The sequence below is a fragment of the Mobula birostris genome, chromosome 19, assembly GCF_030028105.1.
Source record: "Mobula birostris isolate sMobBir1 chromosome 19, sMobBir1.hap1, whole genome shotgun sequence".
Classification (NCBI taxonomy): Eukaryota; Metazoa; Chordata; class Chondrichthyes; order Myliobatiformes; family Myliobatidae; genus Mobula; species Mobula birostris.
Genome location: NC_092388.1, coordinates 43,398,832 through 43,421,409, shown reverse-complemented (window position 1 = coordinate 43,421,409; position 22,578 = coordinate 43,398,832). Strand labels below are relative to the sequence as shown.

The window sequence follows — 22,578 nt, the reverse complement described above, 5'->3', positions numbered from 1 at the left end:
TTCTAGATTGAACTACTTCTGCCACTTTTCAGTCCCATTCCGTATCCTATCAATGTCTCGTTGTAACCTATGACAACATTTTGCATTATCTGCGTCATCTGCAAACATACTAACTCACCCTTCCTCTTCTTTAACCAAGTCACTTATAAAAATTACAAAGAGCTGGGGTCTCAGGACAGATCCTTGTGGAACATTTCTCCAGGCAGAATACTCTCCATCTGCTACCACCATCTGCCTTCTATGGGCAAGTGAATTCTGAATGCACGTAGCCAAATTTCCCTGGATCCCATGCCTCCTGACTTTCTGAATGAGCCAATCATGGGAGAACATTGTTGAATGCCTTACTGAAATCCATATGCATAAGTTCACTGCCTATCTTCATCAGTTTGGTTTGTCACTTCCTCAAAGAACTCAATCAGGATTGTAAGGTACACAGTGCCGCTTACAAAACCATGCTGACTATTCCTAATTAGATAAGGCTTTTTGAAATGCTCATAAATACCATCTTTAAGAATCTTCTCCAATAGTTTGTCCACCATTTGTATAAGATTCATTGGTTTTTAATTGCCAGGATTATCTCTATTACCGTTCTTGCAAAAATAAATAACATTTGCTACCCTCCAATCTTCTGGTACTACTCTGTGGCCAGTGAGGACGCAAAGGTCATTGCCAAAGATGAAGCAATTTCTTCCTTCACTTCCCATAGTAATCTGGGGCATGTCCTATTCAGCACGAAGGACTTATTTATCCTAATGTGTTAGAAAATGTCCAGAACATTGTCATTCTTAATGTCGACTGATTCCAGTATATTTGCCTTTTCTCTGCTGTTCTCACATTTGTCAAGGTCCCTCTAACTGGTGAATACTGAAGGAAGGTATTCATTAAGGATGACCCATTCCGCTGCTAATTCCAGGCACATTTCCTCTTTTATTCCTGATCAGTCCTACCTTCACTCTAGCTACCCTTTTGTTCTTCATGTATATGTAGAATGCCTTGGGATTTCCTTAATCACACTGGCCAAGACCTTCTCATGTCCTCTGTTAGCTCTCCCTTCTTAAGTGCCTTCCTGGCTACCTTGTAAATCTCAACAGCTCTGTCTGATCTTGCATTTGGAACCTTCAATTTGCTTCTTTCTTTCTCTTGACTAGATATTCCATTTTTCTTGTCAATTGTGGTACCTCCACCCGACTATCCTTGTCCCGCCTCAATGGGACAAATCTATCCATAAGCCCATACACGTGCTCCCTTAACAACCACCACATTTTATGCTATGCATTTTCTTGAGTACATCTGTTCCCAATTTATGCTTCCTAACTAGTAGCATCATAATTCCCCCTCCCCCAATTAAATACTTTCCTATACCACTTCAATTTCCCATTTTATTTCTATCCCCATCCAGCGCTATGCTAAAGGTCAGGGAATTGTGTCACCGTCTCCAAAATGATCACCCACTGAGTAATCTGTCACCTGATCAAGTTCATTGTCTAGTACTAGATCCAGTATAGCCTCTCCTCTAGTTGACCTGCCCACATATTGCGTCAGGAATCCTTCATGGATGCACCTGACAAATTCTGCCCATCTAAAACTTTTGCCAATCAATATTAGGGTGTTGAAATCACCCACGACAATAATCCTGCTATTTTTGCGCCTTTCCAAAATCTTCCTCGCAATCTGCTCCTCAGCATTTGTGTTGCTATTGGGGACTCTATAGAATACTCCCAATGGAGTGATTTCTCCTTTCCTGTTTCTGACTTACCCACACTTACTCAGTAGACGATCCCTCCAGAATGACTTCCCGTTCTGCAGCTATGATCCAATCCCTGATTAGGAATCCACTTCCTCTCCCCCTTTACCTCCCTCCCTGTCCCTTTTTTGAAACATCTAAACCCCAGAGCATCATTCAAACCTTTTCCATCCCCTGTCCTCCCTCAGCTGATCAATCAATATTCCTTCATGTTGAGCAACACACAGAATAAGACTGAATGTTCTCCGTGTAGGTGTCCACCATGTTTGTCATCAAAAAGTACCTCGATAGAACCATCACAGACCAAATTGGCCATGTTCTGGAAGATATAATTACCAGATTCAGTCTGCAGCTCTACTGCCCCCATTGGAATCATTAGGATCTTGGAACAGTGCCATTTCTGAGAAGTGATTACAATGTGGAATCCCAGTAAGTATAACAGCCCACTGGACTCGAAGGGGAGATCAGCAGCAATGAAGAATGGACTAATTTGTATTCTGAATTTATTGCAGTACGCTGACTTTCCAGTGTTTCACAGTACCTGTACAGCAATCCATGATGCCCGTTTTATTGGCAAAATGCTTGTGGTGTCAACAGAAATGCCAGCAATACTGAGATGGATGGAAACCACCTGCAATGTACAGACTGATAGATTTTTATCTGATGAGAGCTCGTTGACCTGAAATGCTTTCTTAGTAGAACCCAGGAGTTTTCTCAATGGGTTCATGTCAGGTCCCAGCACAGCAATTATATCAGTCCCAAGCGACACACACAGAATGCTTGAGGAACTCAGCAGGTCAGGCAGAATCCATGGAAATGAACACACAGTCAGAATGTTGGGCTTGAGACCCTTCTTCAGGACTAGAAAGAAAGGGGAAAGATGCCAGAATAAAGAAGTGGGAGGAGGGAAGGAAGATAGCTAGAAGGTGATAGGTGGAAGCCAGGTGGGTAGGGAAGTTAAAGGGCTGGAGAGGAAGGAATCTGATAGGAAAGGACAGTGGACCATAGGAGAAAGGGAAGGAGGAGGAGCACCATGGGGAGGTGGTAGGCAGGTGAGAAGAGGTAAGAGGCCAGAGTGGGGAGTAGAAGAAGAGGAGAAGGGGAAGGACTGTTTTTTTTCTAGAAGGAAAAATCAATATTCGTGTCATCAGGTTGGAGGCTACACCGACAGTATATAAGCTGCTGGTTTTCCACCCTGAGGGTGGCCTCATTGTGGCACAAGAGGAAGTCTTGGATCGGCATGTTGGAATGGGAGTGGGAATCAGATTTAAAATGTTTAGCCACCAGGAAGTTCTGCTTTTGGTGGATGGAGTGAAGATGTTCAAGGCAGCGGTCCCCCAATTTACGATGGATCTCACCAATGTAGAGGACTGGATACAAGAGACGACCGTACCATATTCACATGTGAAATGTCACCTCACCTGATACGACTGTTTGGGGCCCTGAATGGAGGTGAGGAAGGAGGTGAATGGGCAGGTGTAGCACTCTTCTGCTTGCAGGGATATCTGCCAGGAGGGCGATTAGTGGGGAGGCAACAAATGGACAAGAGAATCACGGAGGGAGTGATCACTGCAGAAAGTGGAGATAGAGATGCGTTTGGTGGTAGGATCCCTTTGGGAATGGTGGAAGTTGCAGAGAATGATGTTTTTGGATGCGATCCCATTCAATTCCTTATTTCCTTTCTCCCTGTCTCCATAAACACTGCTGTGTACATACATCTATTGATGCTTCTGGACACATCTTCAGTGATGTTCCTGGAATCATCGGGTGTTTCAGGTCTTTCAACATCATACAACCTCCTCCAGGTGACCCAGCCGGGGCTGATTGGACCCCAGCTTGTGTCCAGATGGCTAGCTACTTATGACTCCATGGCTCCCCTCTTTTGAGCCACAGCCATCTTGAGGCCCTCTCTGCCGCATTGGTGGTTCTGCGGATGGCTCTCCTCTTCCTCTCTCCCTCGATGCCCAAAATGCTGAAGGCTCTGACTAAGGAACTGGCTGCGAATCCCCTACAACCAACCTCCACTGGGAGAGCTCTAAGACTTGCTGATTATAGACACAAAATAATCTGCAGATGCTGGGGTCAAAGCAACACTTACAACACGCTGGAGGAACTCAGCAGGTCACGCAGCATCCGTGGAAACGATGAGTCGACGTTTCCACGGATGCTGCCCGACCTGCTGAGTTCCTCCAGCGTGTTGTAAGTGTTGCTGATTATAGAGTTGTACAACATAATACCATCTTGTCACTGCATTCACGGTAAGCAGTGAGCAGCCATCCACATTAATCTGAGCTCCATCTTTTGATCCATAGCCTTCAATTCCTAGATGTTCATCTATTCTCCTTCTAAATGCTGTTGGCGATCCTGCGCTCAGCACTCTCTTAGTGTGGTGCATGCTGGTACTTGTCATTCTGAGTGGGGAAAGAAAAGTTTCCCTCAGACTTCCTCTAACTTCCTTACAGTTATGTCCTCAGTTTTATTCACCCTCATAAAAGAGAAAGGTTCCTGCAGAAAACCCTATCTATTTGGCACATAAACTTCAATCACCTCTTAACCTCTTCTGCTGTATTGAAAACATACCTAGCTACTGCAGTGTCTCCTCATAGCTTAGTGCTTTATCCTTAGCAACATTTTGCAGTGCAATGAGCAGAACTAAGGTCTGACCAGTGGAGTATAATCTCATTGCACTTGTGTTCAGTGTCCTGACTAATGAGGTCTAGCATTCTTAATCACATTTTCTATCTGCCACCTTTGAACATGTTCACCAAAGTCCTCTGTTCCACTGATGGTATGTGTCCTAGCCTCATTAGTGCTCACAAAATGCATCACCTCATCTTTATCCAGATTAAACATCAGCTGCTATTACTCAGCCTATTTCACCAGCACATCAGGATTGTCCTGTAGTCTAGAGCTACCCTCTACACTGTCAACAACTCAATCAATCTCAGCATCATCTGTCAATTTACTGATTGTGCCTCCTGCATCTAATTCCAGATCATTCATATACTGTATATTATGTTCAAGGGTCATGCTACCATTCTTTGTATATCTAATCATAAAAGCAACTCTCCAACATCTGCTGCATCTTATTGCGAAGCCAAGTTTGGATTCCAGCTAATTGTGGATCCCATGAAACATTGCCTTTCACACCAGTCTGTCATGTGGGACCTTGCTGAAGGCCTTACTGAATTCCAAGTATCTACCGCAAAGTTCTTAACAATACGCTCAAGAAAAAAGTACCTCAAGAGAAAAGTTTCAGATTGGTCAGGACATATCTGCCTTTGATAAAGCCCTGCTGGCTATCTTTGCTTTCTGAGTGATCATTAATTCTGCCCCTCAGAATCTTTTCCATTATCTTCCCTTCTGTTGTTCAGCTTACAGGTCTGTAATTACCTCATACATTTTTGTGATGAAGAGGAGGTAAACTGTTGGGATGGGTTCAGGTTACCAGCAGCCATAATATTTTTCATGTGTAATCATTTCTGAAGGTTTCAGAATTTATCCAAGAGATTAGTTCTTCCCCTTGCTAATGCACAAATATGTCATTTTAGATTGTGTGTTCCAAAGTATTTATGAAGATGTTTACAAATATATGTATTTGGAGAGTCCAGTGGCAGAGTAGTTAGAGTGTTATAAAATGGTAAGATGTGATTACATGGCTGGAATCCTTGATCATATTTTGAACAGTGATGAGCAGAAGCTCTATATTCTGTTATGAGCACAGTGGGAATATCAAGACCATCATTCCTAGATTTCTTGAGTCTACTGACTGAAAAAAATATTGCATCTATATAGTGACTCTACAGAAGCTGACTGTAGCCAACTATTCGGACTGAGATGAGAAGAAATTTCTTCATGAAGAGGACAGTGAATCATTGGAATTCTGTTCTGAAGCAGACCATGGAGGCTCAGTAATTGAGGAATCTAAAGAGAGAAATCAATAAATGTTTGGATATTAAAAGAATGAAGGCATGTGGAGTTTTAACAAGAAGGTGGTGCTGAGATGGAAATTTGGTTGTGATGTAAATGAAAGATCAGACACCAGGTGCTTAATAGACTACTGCAGTTTCATTTCCTTTGCATCTTTGACTTTGGGATTCTCAAAGCAATTTGTGAGTAGGGAAGTACTTCTGAAGTGTAATGCCAGAAACCCATCAGCCAAATTACACTTAACAATGTGCCACGAAGAACAATGCACTTGCTGTACTGATGGTTAGAGGAAGTTTCCCATGGTGGGTGTGCCTGGAACCAGGGGTCATGGTTTCAGAAGAAGGAGTTGTCCATTTAAGATGGTGATGAGGAACTTCTTGGGAGGGTCTTTGTGTTCTGAAATGAGAAAACTGGGGAAAAGAACTTGAATGCATTCAAAGTTGAGATTGGTACGACTTGACAGGTTTGGGGAATGCGTACAAAAGTGGTGTTAAAGCAGAAATCTTTTTGAATGGCAGGGTGGGCTTGAGGAGTCAACTAGTCTGCATTAGGTCCTCCTCCTCCTCATGTTCTTAGTATCCAGGCTGTTATGTAGCAATGTAGGCACATTGAATACCACTGCAAAATAAAATTCTGTTGAAGTCACAGATCACAACCTCACACATTTAGTACATACAACAGACTACAAGTATCTACCTTGTATGTTTCAAATGCTGGTTTGGATAATAATGGCACCAGGGATAACTCTCTAGCTGTTCTTTCAGTATACAGTACAGTGTTTCAACATCTGAACCGAAAGACGTTAACTTCAACAGTACAGTGCTGTGCCAGACATTAATTTAGATTTTGTGCTCAAGCCTCTAGAGTGGGACTTAAGCTCTCAATCTCTTGGCTCAAGTGTACGTGGTATTCTCTGAGCCACAGTTAACACTAACCGAGTGCCTGTAAATTTAGTAGTCCCTCAGTTCATTCCAGTTTTCCCTTGAACCAACTCGGATCACAGGCTTATAATTGCTCTTGTCTGCACCAATATGTTCTGGGGCTACTAACATGCATGATACTAACCTGTATGTTCATAATTCCCAGTGTTCAATGCCCTTTATTGTTAACACCGAGGTACATCTGTCTGCCTGCTCTGCTTAATCCAAATGTACAGTATGTTCATGGTGTCTTTACATATCTGAAAGCATGGCTGCAGTATTTTTCCTCAGGTTCAGTATTAACCAGCCATAAAACATTCCTTCAGAATATTGCATACATCCACAGTGATAGCAGATTGGGGTAAAAGATAATTAGGTGGATTCCTCAAGGCTTCATCACATCCTCTAACCACCTCACCTGAATCATCCTTCCCATCCCTCCCCCACCTCAATCCTCAAAGAAATTCCAGCAATGCCTTTGTATCTTTTTTTCCTCCTTGCTTTCCACAGCAGGGTCCAGGAGATTAATATTTAATTACTGGAGACACCAGGGGAATCCTAGTGGGTTGGTAACTTAATTGGGTCAAAGGAATGTGAATGTGCCTGAAATGTTTCTCAATGAGATCTTTGTGCACAAGTGATGTTGGCTGAATTTTTTTCGACCCTAAGTATGCATCAGTCTGAGATACCAAGAAATTTAGAGAAATGTTGCAATTTAGTTTGCAATGCTGCGACCTTTGTGTGTCTGAATGGGTTTCAAATTGGAGATAATTAAGTCTGATCTGGTAGACTCAGCATCCCAATGCAGAATATAGGCAGTGACTAAACAGTGTCCTTTTACCTTTAGGATCTGACTTTGAATGTAGATGAGATGAAAATCACACCCGTGAAAGACCTCTTGTTCTCGTGTGGATTTTTATCCTGCTGGTTTAGTTCCTTTTCACTCCAGAACAAAGGAAGAAATTCATCTTTGGTTGCTTGTGCCAAACCTGTGTGTGAGTATAAACCAGCGGTTGTACTCACTTCTATTGAAGGCCATTTAAAACTATTCATAATGAAACAGTCTGTCCCTGCGTGCAGCAAAACTCAGGCACTGGCAATAAGCAGAACTGTTTAAGATGCCGATTAGGCTGTAACTATCATCTAAGTACGTCAGCCACCATTGTAGGATCGATGGATTTACACTGGAGAGGAAATCCAGAAGGGATTTTGCCAGGACTAGAAAAAATTTAAATGACTTGAAATATGAAAAATTTGGAAGGGTTTTTGCCAGGACAAGGCCATGAGAACAGATTGAATGATGTGGATTCGTTTTCTTTAGAATTTAGGAGATGGTAGGGAGATTTAATTAGAAGTTTAAAATTTTGAGGAGCCTAGGCTGAGTGGTCAGGCTGAACATTTCCCTTAAAGGAGATGCGGATAGTGAGGAAACTAGCATTTTATGCCATTAACAAGATAAAATAAATTTCACAATGGTGGGCACGTGAAGCTGACAGCATTAAAGGACGAGTGAAACAAGACTTCATCACACTTAAAGTACCTGCATTTGCTTTCGAAGCATGACCACTTTGAAGTTATCCACCGCATGTAGAAATGTGAGTTTAAGCTCCATCTGTCATTTCTGGAAGGGATGACTAAGGACTAAATATCCCTAATTAAGCTTGGCTGATAACTTCAAAACTGATACTGAAGCCTAACAGATACTGGGTACTAACCAACTCCGGCAAGGAAATGCCTAATCTTTTCAATAACAGCGCTCATTTCAACAGCTTAGGGGTCAGCATTGATCAGAATCTTAAGTAAATCAGCTTCAAAAATATACGGCTTCACGGTTAGGTCAAAGGCTAGGTTACATAGAAGATAGAAATCTACAGCACATTACAGGCCCTTTGGCCCACAATGTTATGCCAAACATATAACCTACTCTAGAAGTCGCCTATAATTTCTCTAGCACCTACAGTAGCTCTCTATTTTGCTAAGCTCCACGTACCTACCTAAGAGGTTCTTAAAGACCCTATTGTATCTGCTTCCACTGCTACCGCCAGCGGTGCATTCCACACATCCACCACTCTCTGTGTACTGTGACTCTGTTCCAGGTTCCCTAAAGATTTTCCACCAACTGCAAGGTACATACCGCTTGGCTGGAAGAGTCCATCTCCAACATTGCTCAAAGCACAGCACCTCCTAGGAAAAGGCAGTTCGGTTGACATGCATCTCATCCATCCATTCTGCATGGAATATCCGCTGAAGGATGCACTTCAGAAACTGCCCAGCACTTCATCGACATCACCTACCAAATCTGCAGCTCCTAATGCCTCAAAGGAAATGGGTGATAGCACTTGCAAGTTCTCCCACCTCCACATTCCCCTTCAAATTGCACACCATACAGATTTGGATGTTCTTTGCCCTACCTCCATTATTGCTAGGTTAAGATCCTGAGAGTCCCTAACAGCACCATGTTAATACCTTCACTACACAGACTAGAGCGATTCATGGTAACAATGGACCATGGATAGTTAGGAATGGTGATAAAACACATCCCTGCCAATATTAAAAGAAAAGATGTTACAAACCTTGCAGGAGCTTGGATTCCTATACTAGGCCTAGTGATAAATCAACACCCAAAGATTTTCCAAAATATGTTGTAAGTAGGTGGTGTGTTGGAGGTACTGCAGAAAAGATCTGCAAGCAACTCAAGTTATCTCTAAGTTTTTATTGTATCCTATTCCTGCTTGTTGTCAGAAGGATTTATAACCTCAATATATTCCAAAGTATTTTACACCCAAAGGAACATATCTTAAGCAGGAGAGTCAATGGTGTTATAACAAATTTGTGTGAAGCAACTTGAATATATTTTAAGGAGACGTGACTGTTGAGAAAATCATCTGCTTTTAGTGAAGTTGATTGATGTACACATATTGGCTAAGAAACTGGGAGAATTTTTTTACTGTTTACCAGATTGGTCCCTTGTGATATTTTTAAGCGTGGTTTTTAAGCATGATAATATTTTAAGCATGATTTTTTTAAAGAGAGCAGATAATGTTTTTTAAATTGACATCAAACCAAGAATCCTGCCGCATACTTGCGTGGGCCCATGGCATGTTGGAGAACATCAGAGATACTCTCTTTGGTATCCTGGACAATATTAGTTTCTCAACCAAGGCCAGTAATAAAAATCAGGTGTCTAGATCATTATCATGGTGGTATTGGTGGGAGTTTATCTGCTTATTGGTCATCTGGCATTTCAACCACAAAATGTTCATTGGCTGTTGCCTTGATATTTTGAAAGGCACCATGGAAAGTTGTTTCATCTTTCTTTTAAACCAACTTTCTTTTGAAATTTGTTTTCCGTGCATCGTTTGAGCTTTACTACTTACTTTGTCACATATGTTTGCACTGCAACAGTAGCTTTTTTTTATAAATTGTTGGCATCAAAGCTATTTGCAATTGAAAATAGAGTCTGTATCTAGATTTGCTTCATCTCTGTTAAGTGGCCATTGCCTGATGCTGCAGTGCAAAACGTGGAAAGTATCTAACTCAGAGATACTCCTTGGAGAGAGAACTGTGCTGCTTCATCCAGTCTAGCTTTTATGTGACTCCAGACCCATTCATGTAGTTGACCCTTAATGGACTCTTCAGTACATGGGCAAGTAGGAATGGACGATGCAGCATTGGCATCCCATGGGGACAAAATATAATCAAATACATTATCACCTCAATTCTAGCTAGGAAAACAACATGACGGTTAGTTGGGTGCACAAAACCTAGCGCAGAGCAAAAGATGACCTCAGTTTCCAATTAATGTTGAGACGTGAGCCTTCTCTCGGGAATCATAATGGGAAATGGAGCTAAAATGTCACTTGTTTGTTTGATCATCATTTTCCATCCTCCAGCTGCCAGCTGTAGATCATTATAGAAAGGCTTTGGAAATGTGTAGCTCAGTATTCAGATGCATTATTTTAATTGCACTATTCCTGAGGAGGGTGTTGGAATGATTTTGGCTGATGTTAATAGTTTTTTATTTTTACTGTTCTTCAATTTCCAAGTGAAGGCCAAACTAGAGTCTTTATTTCAATATTTCAAGCTGGCAGCAGATCAACTAATAACAAAGTGTGATCTCATACCCTTCATTATTTTGTAAGCCGTCATTAATATTTAGCTGTCAATATCATTTCAGATTTCTCCCCTCCCCCATTTTCCTGATAATTCGTTTTTTTAACAAAATGTCTTAACCTCATCAAAGAGCACTGTGAATGCATTGAGAATAGATAGTGGAGGGGATGTGGGTGAATCAGGAGCAAAGTCTCAGATCTTACTAGGAACAGACACTAATTAATCTATTCAGTGACCTTCAAGCTGACTGTAGATTTGAATGCATAATCTTCTCAACACACAGATTTTCCATTTGACCCTTTGCAACACTACTGGTCATATGTCAAGACATTAAGTGGAATGTTGGTAAATAAAAATAGTCTGTTGTCAATTGGCCTACAATAGATTTAGATGGTGTTGACAAGCTTGTGCAAAGACTAGCCGAAGTTATTTGATACTCGCAAGTTTTTGAGTACTATTCATACCATGTGAGTACCAAATAATTCATGGGATGAAATAGAAACACATTGCATTCTGGAATTTCATTGTCTTGAAATACTTAGCAATTTTCTGTCTTTATTTCTGGTAAGATGTCAGTGTGCTCAGACGCAGCAGCCAATCCGGGTCCAATCAAAGGTGTATTTGTTCATGGTTGTCTTTTTTAAGATCATAGGTCACTGCTGGATACTGAGAATGTCAAGTACCGTTGGACTATCCTATCAGTGAGTTGCCCAATAGCAATGGAGCAGGATGTTTTGCACACTGTTGTGTTCTCGCCTGGGCTTGCTGTGCACTGTTGGACAGTGCGCAGTGTGAGTGCTTGCCTTGAACATTTTATTCTGATCACAAGACCCTGTTGGACTTTGGTAATGTAGTATACTGCAAGTCCTGTTCGTTGGTGACACTGACAGGAGGAGCTATGTTGCCTCGTTTGTGGTGAGGACTAGGCCAAGGCCCCTGGGTCGCCTGTTGCAGCCAACCAGGAGAGGAGATGGCGAAGTGGTGTGGGAGAGCACTTGCAGGGCACGCTGAAATCTGTACTTGCGTTGGGAGCTGGCCCCTCCCATCAGTGCTGCCCTCCGGTGTTTGCTCAATGGAAGAACAAGCTGGACCTGGACAACTTACCATCAATTCTACAGTTATGCCACTTGGGTACGTGGGCTATATATTTTTTTCTTCGTGGCTGTATGTTTTTTCTGAGATTTGTAACCTTATGTGCTATGTGTGCTGTTGGCAATGTCTTTTGCATCTTGGCCTTGGTGGAACGTTGTTTCATTTGGCTATATTCATGTATGGTTGAATGATAATTAAACTTGAACTTCAACTTCAATTGATATCCCAGAAGCCCAAGAATTGAGGATCACGCTTGTGGCTCGACGACTCGCTCAGTCTCATGTGGTCAGATAGATTTGATTGTTTGAGTCAAGCATGAGAGGCTTGTTCAATGATTATGCAGCGTATTAAAGGTGTGGCCATTCCAAAATGTGTGTTACAGATGACAATTCTGAAAATATATGATGGATATGTCAGTGTTACTTGTGCACAGAGTGCACCCAGGCAAACAGAAATAACCGATCACTGCATTAAATATAGCTCTGTCACTTGTAGCAGGATTTGCCAGTTCTTCTGCTGTGACTGGTGTAGCTAAAGAATTTGCTGTAAAATATGAAATTCCTTCTCTTCCCTATAGCCTCTGTAAAACAAATGGGGCCAGATGGAGCTGACAGAGAGGACTAAATGGCAATTAGCAACATTGATTGGAATGTGTGAGATTGTGTGAGATAGAGAAGGGGTGGATGGGGATTGGTTGATGGCACAGCGGTTAGAGTTCTAGTTATAATAACACTTATTAGAACTGGCAGGGCTTCCTGTATCATGAAGCCGTCACATGGGAGGGGCAGAACAAACCTTAATTATGAGAAGCCTGATCTCAGGTTGTTTCAAAATGGTGGCCTACCACTTAAATATTTTCCCATAATGCTGTGTAATGTTCACCCATCTCTTGGGTGACAGAAAAATCCTCCTGTAGTTTGCATTGGCTACTTCATTTTTTTTCCTCAGTATTTTCTTCTCTGCTCCCTCCATTTTGCCATTTACAGGCTAAAGTCAAAGGGAAAAAAAAATTATCACAACCATGGAGATGATGAAGCTGTACTCCACCCACAGCACCAGCAAGCATTTTGGTTTACACAGCATTTTCAACAGCACTTATGTTTTGCAAAATTGGAGTAACGGGTGGCAGGAATAACCAATTTGAGCTGCCTGTTTAGTTTAGTGCAAGCAGATTTTGGTGTGGAAATGCATTTGAAAGTTTATGCAGTGAGTAGGTTAACTGATGTAATTAATGTCCAGTGCTAGGTAAGTATCTCACTATTACAAGTGTACATTTTGCGGATGTTGTTTGACCAATCAAGTGATGGAAGCTTTTCCCGAAAAATGTGAATACACAGCATTTCCAGGTATTTAACTGGATAAGGAAACATAATAGGAAAGCCTTTGGTTTGACTTTTAAGAAGGATGGATCTAAAATTTTCAGAAGGATTTATAATTGGCCTTGGCCATGAGTGAGGGAGAAGAATTTATCCAAAATCTTGCCTGCAAAATTTGGCTTTGTGTTGCTCATTGGTTGTGCAGTGCATTTGTCAATCTGCTGTGCAATATGTGCATAGACATTTGTATGTGATTTGTGCTGCCTGCCACATTAAGGAAGATATTACTACGCGCAAAGCTTTTGAAGGAAGCAGATTGTTGCATCAATCATTGAGCAAAGCTGATATGATGTTGAAAATAGTTTCTGCCAAGTTCATCAACATTGTGTTTTTTTTGTGGATTAGCCACGGAAGGAGTATTCGCAATTCATTCATCTGGCAAGATAAATAACGTCCAACTGTCTCAAATGAGAACACAAAGCTTCCAGCTGCTACTGGCAATTCATTCTCAGTGTATGACTTTTAGACTTTGTTAATCCTTATGTCAGTTGCAGTCTGTGTCCCATTGTCCTACTTTAATGCACATATCACATTTTTTTTCTACACTTGTCTCAAGAATCTCTTACTTTCTTTTGCATTCCACTGAAGAAAGCGGAGAAATTCTCTAGCCTTTTCCCTCAACTCACTCTTTGAACCAAGATCTGCTAATGCTGAGGCCTGTCAGAGTTGAGATTGACCATTGGTGTATTCCAAGTAATTGACGTGGAACAATGTCCCCAATCAGCAGGATTAATAATGGTGTAAGTATTTTATTGATTGGCTAATGGAAAGATAGTGGGTAAAGAAAAACATGTAGGTTATCATGCATTTATTTCGATGCTGCTGTATGCAGAAACGAACACCAGAATGTCACAGACATAAGTTATATTTTTAATGTAGTTTTATTTCTGTCCTTAGTTAATCTTATGGTAGACAACTTTACTCCAATTACAGCGATCTTAGGTTGTTATCTACAGGTAATTTGAAGTTTTCTTACTAAACTCAGCTGAGTTCACTCACAGATTTTTTTAAAGCATACTTTGCACAGTGTGCATTCCAGGAAGTAAATTAATAACAGTGCATGAGAAGACTCCAGCTCCCCATTGCCTTAGGGTATAAATGTATCATATGCAGTTCTTTTTCCTTGGGTGACCAATACAAATCTAATTTTTTATATATATAAATATGGAAGTTTATATATTCAACATGGAAGTGGTGTGTGTGTGTGTGTGTTATATACCATCATAAAACATCCCAAAAAGCAAGTTCATCATGTCTCTGTGGGTAATTTGAAAGAGCTGCCCAAATTAATCTGCTTCTCTTGCTACCATCTGAAACTCATGAGTTTATTTTCAGCATTTTATCCGATCTTCTTTTAAAAATTGCTGTTGCCTGTACTTCAATCACTTTCCTCAGCAGCCACAACCTTTCCGTTATATACCAATGTAATGACTACCTCAAAAGTAAGATGAACAACTATGGGCAACAAATGGCGTAAAAGCTAAAAGGAACTTGCAAGGATGTAAAGAGGAGGCAAATTGGCAGACTGGAAGAGCAGTAAAAAGTAAGTAGAAGTTTCAAAGACAGTAATGAGTTCAAAAATGTAATGAGTTATGGATTTGTACAGAACAAGGATGGGCCCTTTGACTCATCATGTTCTTGCCAGCATTTTTAGCATCCACTTGAACTCCATTTGCTACATAAGGACCATATTTTTCTGTGCCTTTCTTATTTGTCTGTATGCCTCTGAAGTGCAGTAATTATATCTGATTTCACTAGCTCCTCTGGCAGCCTGTTCCAAATTTTAACCTCTCTGCATAAAACAAAAACTTACCCTTTAGGTCCCCTTTGAAATTCCTTTCTGTCACCATAACCTGTGCTTTCTTGATTTTGATACCCCTATCTTTCTTTCTTTCTTTATTAATCTTTTTATTGATTTAGCAAGAGCATATATACAAACAAGAGGAGAATTATCTCAAATATATATATATCAATAACAACACAAACAGAAAGTGAAATAGACATTATCAATATCATACATAGTATTAAGCAAATATGTAACGTATAATAAAAAAGAAAGACAACTAGTTCTCCTCTTATCAATTCATAGAGAGAGAAAAATTCTTTAAATTTTTAAAATGAGAAGGTAAAAAACCCACTACACTATAAGAAAAAAAAAGGAAAAGAAAAAGGGGACTGGGCAGTCCATCCTGAGGATACGACTTTCTGATCAAATCTAAAACTTTGAAAAGAAACAATTGGAAGAGTAATAAATCAAATCAAATGAAAATATTGATACCCCTATTATGAGAAAATAATTTTAACTCTTTACCCTGTCTATGCCTCTGATAAACAAATACTTCTATCAGTTTACCCTTTGGCCTCCTTTGCTCCAGTGAACACAAATCCAGTTTATCCAATCGCCTGGGAAATCCCCTCTGCATTCTCACCAATGAAATTGCATTCTTCCTACAGTTTCTAATATGGAAAAGCTGTGCAAAGGATTCCACAGTTACTAGATTTCACTAATACATGAAGAAAATGAATGGTAAAGAGGAATGTGGGGCTATTAAGCATAGAACAATGCAGACATCCCACCTCTCCTGGAAGTTCTGGGAGTCTCCCGCATATTAATAGTTGCTCCCTGATGCCCGCAAATTATATACAATGTCCCGGAAATCAATTTTTTTTGCGAGCGAGAGAGCACGCAACAGCAACCACGAGAGCGAGAGAGCGACCACAAGAGAGAGAGAGAGCGAGAGCAAGAGAGCGACCACGAGAGAGGGAGAGAGCGAACGCGCACGCGCCATGGCAGAGTGTTCCAAAAAAAGAAAATATAAAACATACGTCACCCCAGACTACACTAAGGTGTACCCCTGCCTAATAGGGGTCAAAAATAATGATAGAGTTGCTCGCTACACTGTTTGCAACAATGACTTTTCTATTGCCCATGGTGGGTTAAGACTGTAAAAGACATACTGAGGTGAGTTTAACAGGTGTCATTCGTTCATTAGCATAGCTAATGTTATTTAAACTAGCTGGCTAGCTGCTAAGGAGCTACTCTATTGCAGACATCCCACCTCTCCCAGAAGTTCCAGGAGTCTCCCGCAAATTGATGGTGCTACCTCCCTGAAATGAGATTTTGCAGGGAGGAATGTCTGACAATAGATCACAAAGAGATGGAAGAAATGTGAAATATGTTTTTTTTTCAGATCAGGAATAGGACAAATACCAGAGATGGAATGAAGCCTGATACTTGATGAAGTTTTGGGAAATTTTGTGGACTAGCAGTCGGTTTACAAAATGGGTAATAATAAAGATACAGTAGTTCATCAGATAGACAAGCCTTCAGGGCCTGTTGGTTCACTTGGATAGTATTATCATTAGGGAAGTTCCATGTGCATTGGTTATAATTTCTAAAACTCCGCCAAATTGTGTTTTTATGTAGAAGAGTAGCAGATGTCCATCCATGATTGAAATGAAGGTGAAGGATTTCAGTGGAGGAGTGAGAAACCGCGTAACAACAGACTTGTCAGTTTAGTGACAATTGTGGGATACTTATTGGAATCCATTATTGAATAAGTATGACGGGGTATTTAGCTAAACAGGAGCAGATTACAGAGTGAGCATAGATTTCGGTGGGGGGTGGGGGCAGGGTTGTGGACGTCCTATCAGCCTGATCTAGTAGAACATTTTGAAAGAGTCACTGGCATGTTGGTGAATGGAGTGTACTTATAGATATTTGCCAGATGGACAATCGGGAGGCGTTACATAGTGACTACAAAAAGGGTTATCAGTAAATGCTAAAACACATAAAACAAGAGATAACGTGGCATGCCTGTGGAGCTACTTGAGGGATAGGAAATAGAAGGGATGGCATTAGGTTGCTCTCTGGCAGATCTGAGACGACATGTTCCCCAGTGATTTCTAGGATGACTTTGGACTCTTATCATGAGATACATTAATAACTTAGATGCTGAAATAAAAGAGAACATGACCTTGGATTGATCTCATTCCCTGTTTAACCTTGAGATAACTCAAAAGTGTTTCGCAGCCAATCAAACACATTTCAAGTACAGTTGGTACTCAGACGTTACTTTTCAAAGCATAGAAAAAATTGACCAGGAAGAAATGTGGCATTTGCTCAATGGTTTCCTTTGAGATTTCAAACAGAAAGACAAAATCTGGTAAGCACTCAGCACCTCTGGAAAGAGAAACGAAAGAAATATTTCATTATTTCTGTTTATTTTTCCTCATATGCTGCATGACTTGTTGAGTGTTTCAGCATATTTTCTTTCTTTTTCTAATTTCTACGATTTTAAAAATTTGAGTTTTGTTTTCTTTTGCAAAATATTGCTTTTGATTACTTATTCTCACCAGTGGTTTCATTCTGGCACATGCTGATCATGTTGACAAAGACTGTGGGAAGGTGGGAAATGTGCTATTAATTTGTCTCGGCAAGACCTCTCTCCTTGCTGCTGCCATCAGGAAGAAGGTACAAAAGACTCAGGAATCACACCCACCAGGTTCAGGTGCAGTTACTACCCCTCAGTCATCAGGCTCTTGAACCAATGGGGATAACTTCACTCAACTCCAAATTACCCCATCATTGAAATATTCCCACAACCAGTGGGCTCACTTTCAAAGACTCTTCATCTCATGTTCTCGATACTTGTTGCTTATTTATTTATTATTATTTCTTCTTTTTGCATTGAAACAGTTTGTTGTCTCCTGCACACCGGTTGAACACCCTGGTTGGGTGACCTTTCATTGATTCTGTTATAGTTATCATTCTATAGATTTGTTGAGTATTAAAATAAATGAATCTTAGGGTTGTATATGGTGGTGTGTGTATATGTGTGTGTATATATATATATATATATATATATACACGCACACACTTTGTTAATAACATTTACTTTGAAGTTTGAACTTTGAACTTGCATTATAGCGTGGCAAGGACCAGATAATTAGTTGGACATGTTGAATGAGGCATAAATACAGATCAAAGCACCGAGCATAATTGACGTTCTCTTTCTGTGCACCAGAGAGGGAAGCAAAAGTCTTGATGTAATGGTGTGGGAATTTGTGGCTGGGGAAAAGTGGTAGCCGCAGTGGCAATAACATCCAAGTGCCATACTCACTGGGCTGAGTGAGCACCCTGGCCATACTCTGAAAGTATGAGTTAATGAACTGGAGGTAGGATCCAGGGACAGATGACACACCAGCTGGATAGGGAAGGGTGTGGTATGAGGTGTGCCCTTCAGACTTAGGGACCCAAGAGAAAGAAAAGTGCGAGTGGATTTGGTAATACATGCCTTATACATTAACCTTTGAACCTTACACTCTCAGTCAGCTCCTCCCTACCCAGTCTGGAAATCCTGGCTGCCATCTCCTGCTTGATCTTGCAACCTGGATCCCAGCCTTGATCCCAACCGAAGGTAGAAGCTGACTGAATGATAGCTGGTCAGGCTGCTCATGGAAAACTTGTTCTTCTACTATAATGAAAATTAAATCCTCCTTTCTAAAATCGTTCCCATGTACCTGATCACCTCAAGGTGGTGCATCTAGCACATTTTTGGAACTTGTGATATAAACATATAAGTTAACAACCAACACTATGGCAACAGGAGTTCAAGTTGAGGAAGCACCATGTCATGCACCTTGAATATGAAAAAGAGAAATTGCTACAGTTTCTTAATATGAACAGACAAGGAGGTAGGGAGGTGCAAAGCCATTTGGCTGTACAGATACTCTGACTGCTGTTGCTTTTTTATGACTTAAAAAGTGCTACATTAAATATTTAAAAGCTTTCATGATTTTTGTTTTTGTCATCCTGTGCATTATTGATACTTTGAGTTCTGACTTTTTGAAAGATGAAAAGAGACCAGGAAGAAATAAGGTACATGTACAACAGTCTACTCGATAGCATTCCCTTGTATGTGGCTTGGGCTAAGGAACAAAATGTTGAGTGAAGACCTGAACCTCATATTGTCAGTATGACCAAGGAATTGATTGTGACTTCATGAAGGGGAAGTCAATAGAACATCCACCAGTCCTCATTGAGGAGTAAGTGTTGGAAAGGATGAGCAGCATTAAATACTTAATACTTTATACTTTATTGTCGCCAAACAATTGATACTAGAACGTACAATCATCACAGCGATATTTAATTCTGCGCTTCCTGCTCCCTGGATTACAAATCGATAGTAAGTATTAAAAATTTAAATTATAAATCATAAATAGAAAATAAAAAAATGGAAAGTAAGGTAGTGCAAAAAAACTGAGGTGCAGGTCCGGATATTTGGAGGGTACAGCCCAGATCCGGGTCAGGATCCGTTCAGCAGTCTTATCACAGTTGAACGGAAGCTGTTCCCAAATCTGGCCATATGAGTCTTCAATCTCCTGAGCCATCTCCCGGAGGGAAGAGGGACAAAAAGTGTGTTGCCTGGGGGGGTCGTGTCCTTGATTATCCTGGCAGCACTGCTCCAACAGCGTGCGGTGTAAAGTGAGTCCAAGGACGGAAAATTGGTTTGTATGTTGTGCTGGGCTGTGTTCACAATCTTCTGCAGCTTCTTCCAGTTTTGGACAGGACAACTTCCATACCAGGTGGTGATGCACCCTAGAAGAATGCTTTCTACGGTGCATCTATAAAAATTAGTGAGGGTTTTAGGGGACAGGCCAAATTTCTTTAGTTTTCTCAGGAAGTAAAGGCACTGGTGGGCCTTCTTGGCAGTGGGCTCTGCTTGGTTGGACCAAGTCAGGTCATTTGTGATATTGACCCCAAGGAACTTAAAGCTTTTGACCTGTTCCACTTGCACACCACTGATGTAAATGGGGTCGTGCAGTCCGCTACTCCTTCTGAAGTCAACAGCCAATTCCTTTGTCTTGCTGATGTTGAGGGATAGGTTATTGTCTTCGCACCATGCCACCAGGTTCTTAATTTCCTCTCTGTACTCAAACTCATTATTACCCAAGATACGGCCTACAATCGTTGTGTCATCAGCAAACTTATATATTGAGTTCGATGGAAACTTGGCTACACAATCATGGGTGTACAGTGAGTACAGCAGGGGGCTGAGTACACAGCCTTCTGGGACACTGGTGCTCAGAGTGATTGTAGAGGAGAGCTTGTCCCCTATTTTTACAGCCTGGGTCCTCTCTGTGAGGAAGTTGAAGATCCAGCTGCAGATCTGAGTGCTTACGCCCAGGTTCCAGAGCTTAGGAATCAGTTTATTTGGAATGATGGTATTAAAGGCAGAGCAGTAGTCAATGAAAAGGAGTCTTACGTATGCGTCTTTATTCTCCAGGTGTTCTAAGAAGGAATGTAGGGCCAAAGAGATGGCATCTTCCATTGACCTGTTGCTCTGGTAGGTGAATTGCAAAGCATTGAGGTTGACCAGTAGGCTGTGGTTGATGTGTGTCATAACCAATTACTCAAAGCACTTCATAGCAATTGATGTCAGAGCCACAGGTTGATAGTCATTCAGGCATGCCACCTTGCTCTCTTCAGCACTGGGATTATCATTGCCTTGTTAAAACACGAGGGGATCTTAGACTGAAGCAGGGAGCAGTTGAAGATGTCAGCAAACACTCCAGCTAGCTCACTTGCACAGGCCCGGAGAACCCGTCCTGGGACGCCATCTGGGCCTGTCACCTTCCTTGGATTTATCTTCAGGAAGGCCCTTCTAACGTTCTCCTCAGTGACGATGAATCTCAATGCCACCAGGTCCGGTTCATCCGGAGGGAGCTCCTCTTCTGTTGGAATCTTGCGTAGAATACGTTAAGTTCATCAGGAAGAGAAGCGCCACAGTTATTGATATTCCCAGCCTTTTCTTTGTGCCCAGTGATCTCATTTAGACCCTACCATAGTCTACTGGCATCCCTCTAGTTAGCCTGGGCTTCCAACTTGGCTCGATATTGCCTCTTGGCGCCCTTAATGGCTTCCCGGAGTTCACACCTGGATTCCGTGTAGCGACTGATATCCCCGGACCTAAAAGCCTCAGCTCTAGCCTTCAAAAGGGACTTGACCTCATAATTCATCCAAGGTTTCCGGTTAGGGAATACCCAGATCGTCTTGCGAGACACACAGTCCTCAGTGCATTTCCAAGTAAGGTCCGTGACAGCTGAGGTGTACTCATCGAGGTTCAATTCCAGGATGTCAACATTTGGTGGATCTGTCTTGGGCCTAAGGCACTGATGCTATCACAGAGAAGTCATGCCATTGACTCTACTTCATTAGGAACTGAAGGAGGTTTCGTATGTCACTAAAGTTTCTTGCAAATATCTATAGATGTGCAATAGAGAGCATTCTGACGGGCTGCATCACAGACGGTATGGAGGCTCCAATGCAGAAGATTGCAAGAAGCTGCAGAGCGTCGTAGTCTCAGACAACTCCATCACTGGCATGACCTCCCTGCCATTAATTCCGTCCTTAAGAAGCCGAATCAGAATCTGGTTTAATATCACCAGCATATAGTTTGTTGTTTTGTGGAAGAAGTACTTTGCAGTACATAGTAATAGAAACAATAAGTTTCAATAAGAAGTGTATATATAAAATAAATTAAATAAGCAGTGCACAAGAGAGAGGGGAGAAATTCTGAGGGCGTGTTCGTGGGTTCATTGTCCATTCAGAAATCTGATGGCAGAGGGGGAGAAGCCGTTCCTGAAATGTTGAGTGTGTGTCTTCAGCCTCCTCTTGCATGATAGCAATGAGAAGAGGGCATTTCCTGGGCAATGGGGTCCTTAACGATGGATGCTGCTTTTTTTGTGGCATTGCCTTTTGGAGAAAAGTTTACAACTGTCTGCAGCATTCTCCGATCCTGTGTAGTGGCCCCACCATACCAGGTGGTGATGCAGCTAGTTAAAATGCCCTCTGTGGTACATATGTAGAAATTTGCGACTGTCTTTGGTGGTGTACCAAATCTCCTCACACTCCTAATGACATCTAGCCACTGTTGTGCCTTCTTTGTAATTGCACCAATAAGATAGATGTTGACGCCCAGGAATTTGAAACTACTCATCCTTTCCACTTCTGGTCCTTTGATGAAGACTGGTTTGTGTTCCCTCAACTTACCCTTCCTGAAGCCCACAATCAATTCCTTGGTCTTACTGACATGGAGTGCAAGGTCGTTGCTTTGACACCACTTGACCGGCTGATCTATCTCGCTCCAGTACACCTTTACCTCACCATCTGAAATTCTGCTAACAGTATTTGTGTCATTGGCAAATTTATAGATGGTGTTTTTGAGCTGTGTCTAGCTGTACAATTGTGGGTGTAGAGAGAGTAGGCAGTGCCTCAAGGAGGCAGCATCCATCATTAAGGACGCTTGTCACGTAGGACTTTGCCTCTTCTTTTTCTACCATCAGGGCAGAGATACAAGAGTCTGCAGATCCACAGCCAATGATTCAGAAACAGCTTGTT

General features: G+C 41.4%; 1 protein-coding gene across 1 annotated transcript in view; it reads left to right on the top strand.

The window, feature by feature from the left end:
- Positions 1-22,578, top strand: part of LOC140212554 (catenin delta-2-like) — a 579,924-nt gene that overhangs the window by 46,841 nt on the left and 510,505 nt on the right. The window lies entirely within an intron of this gene.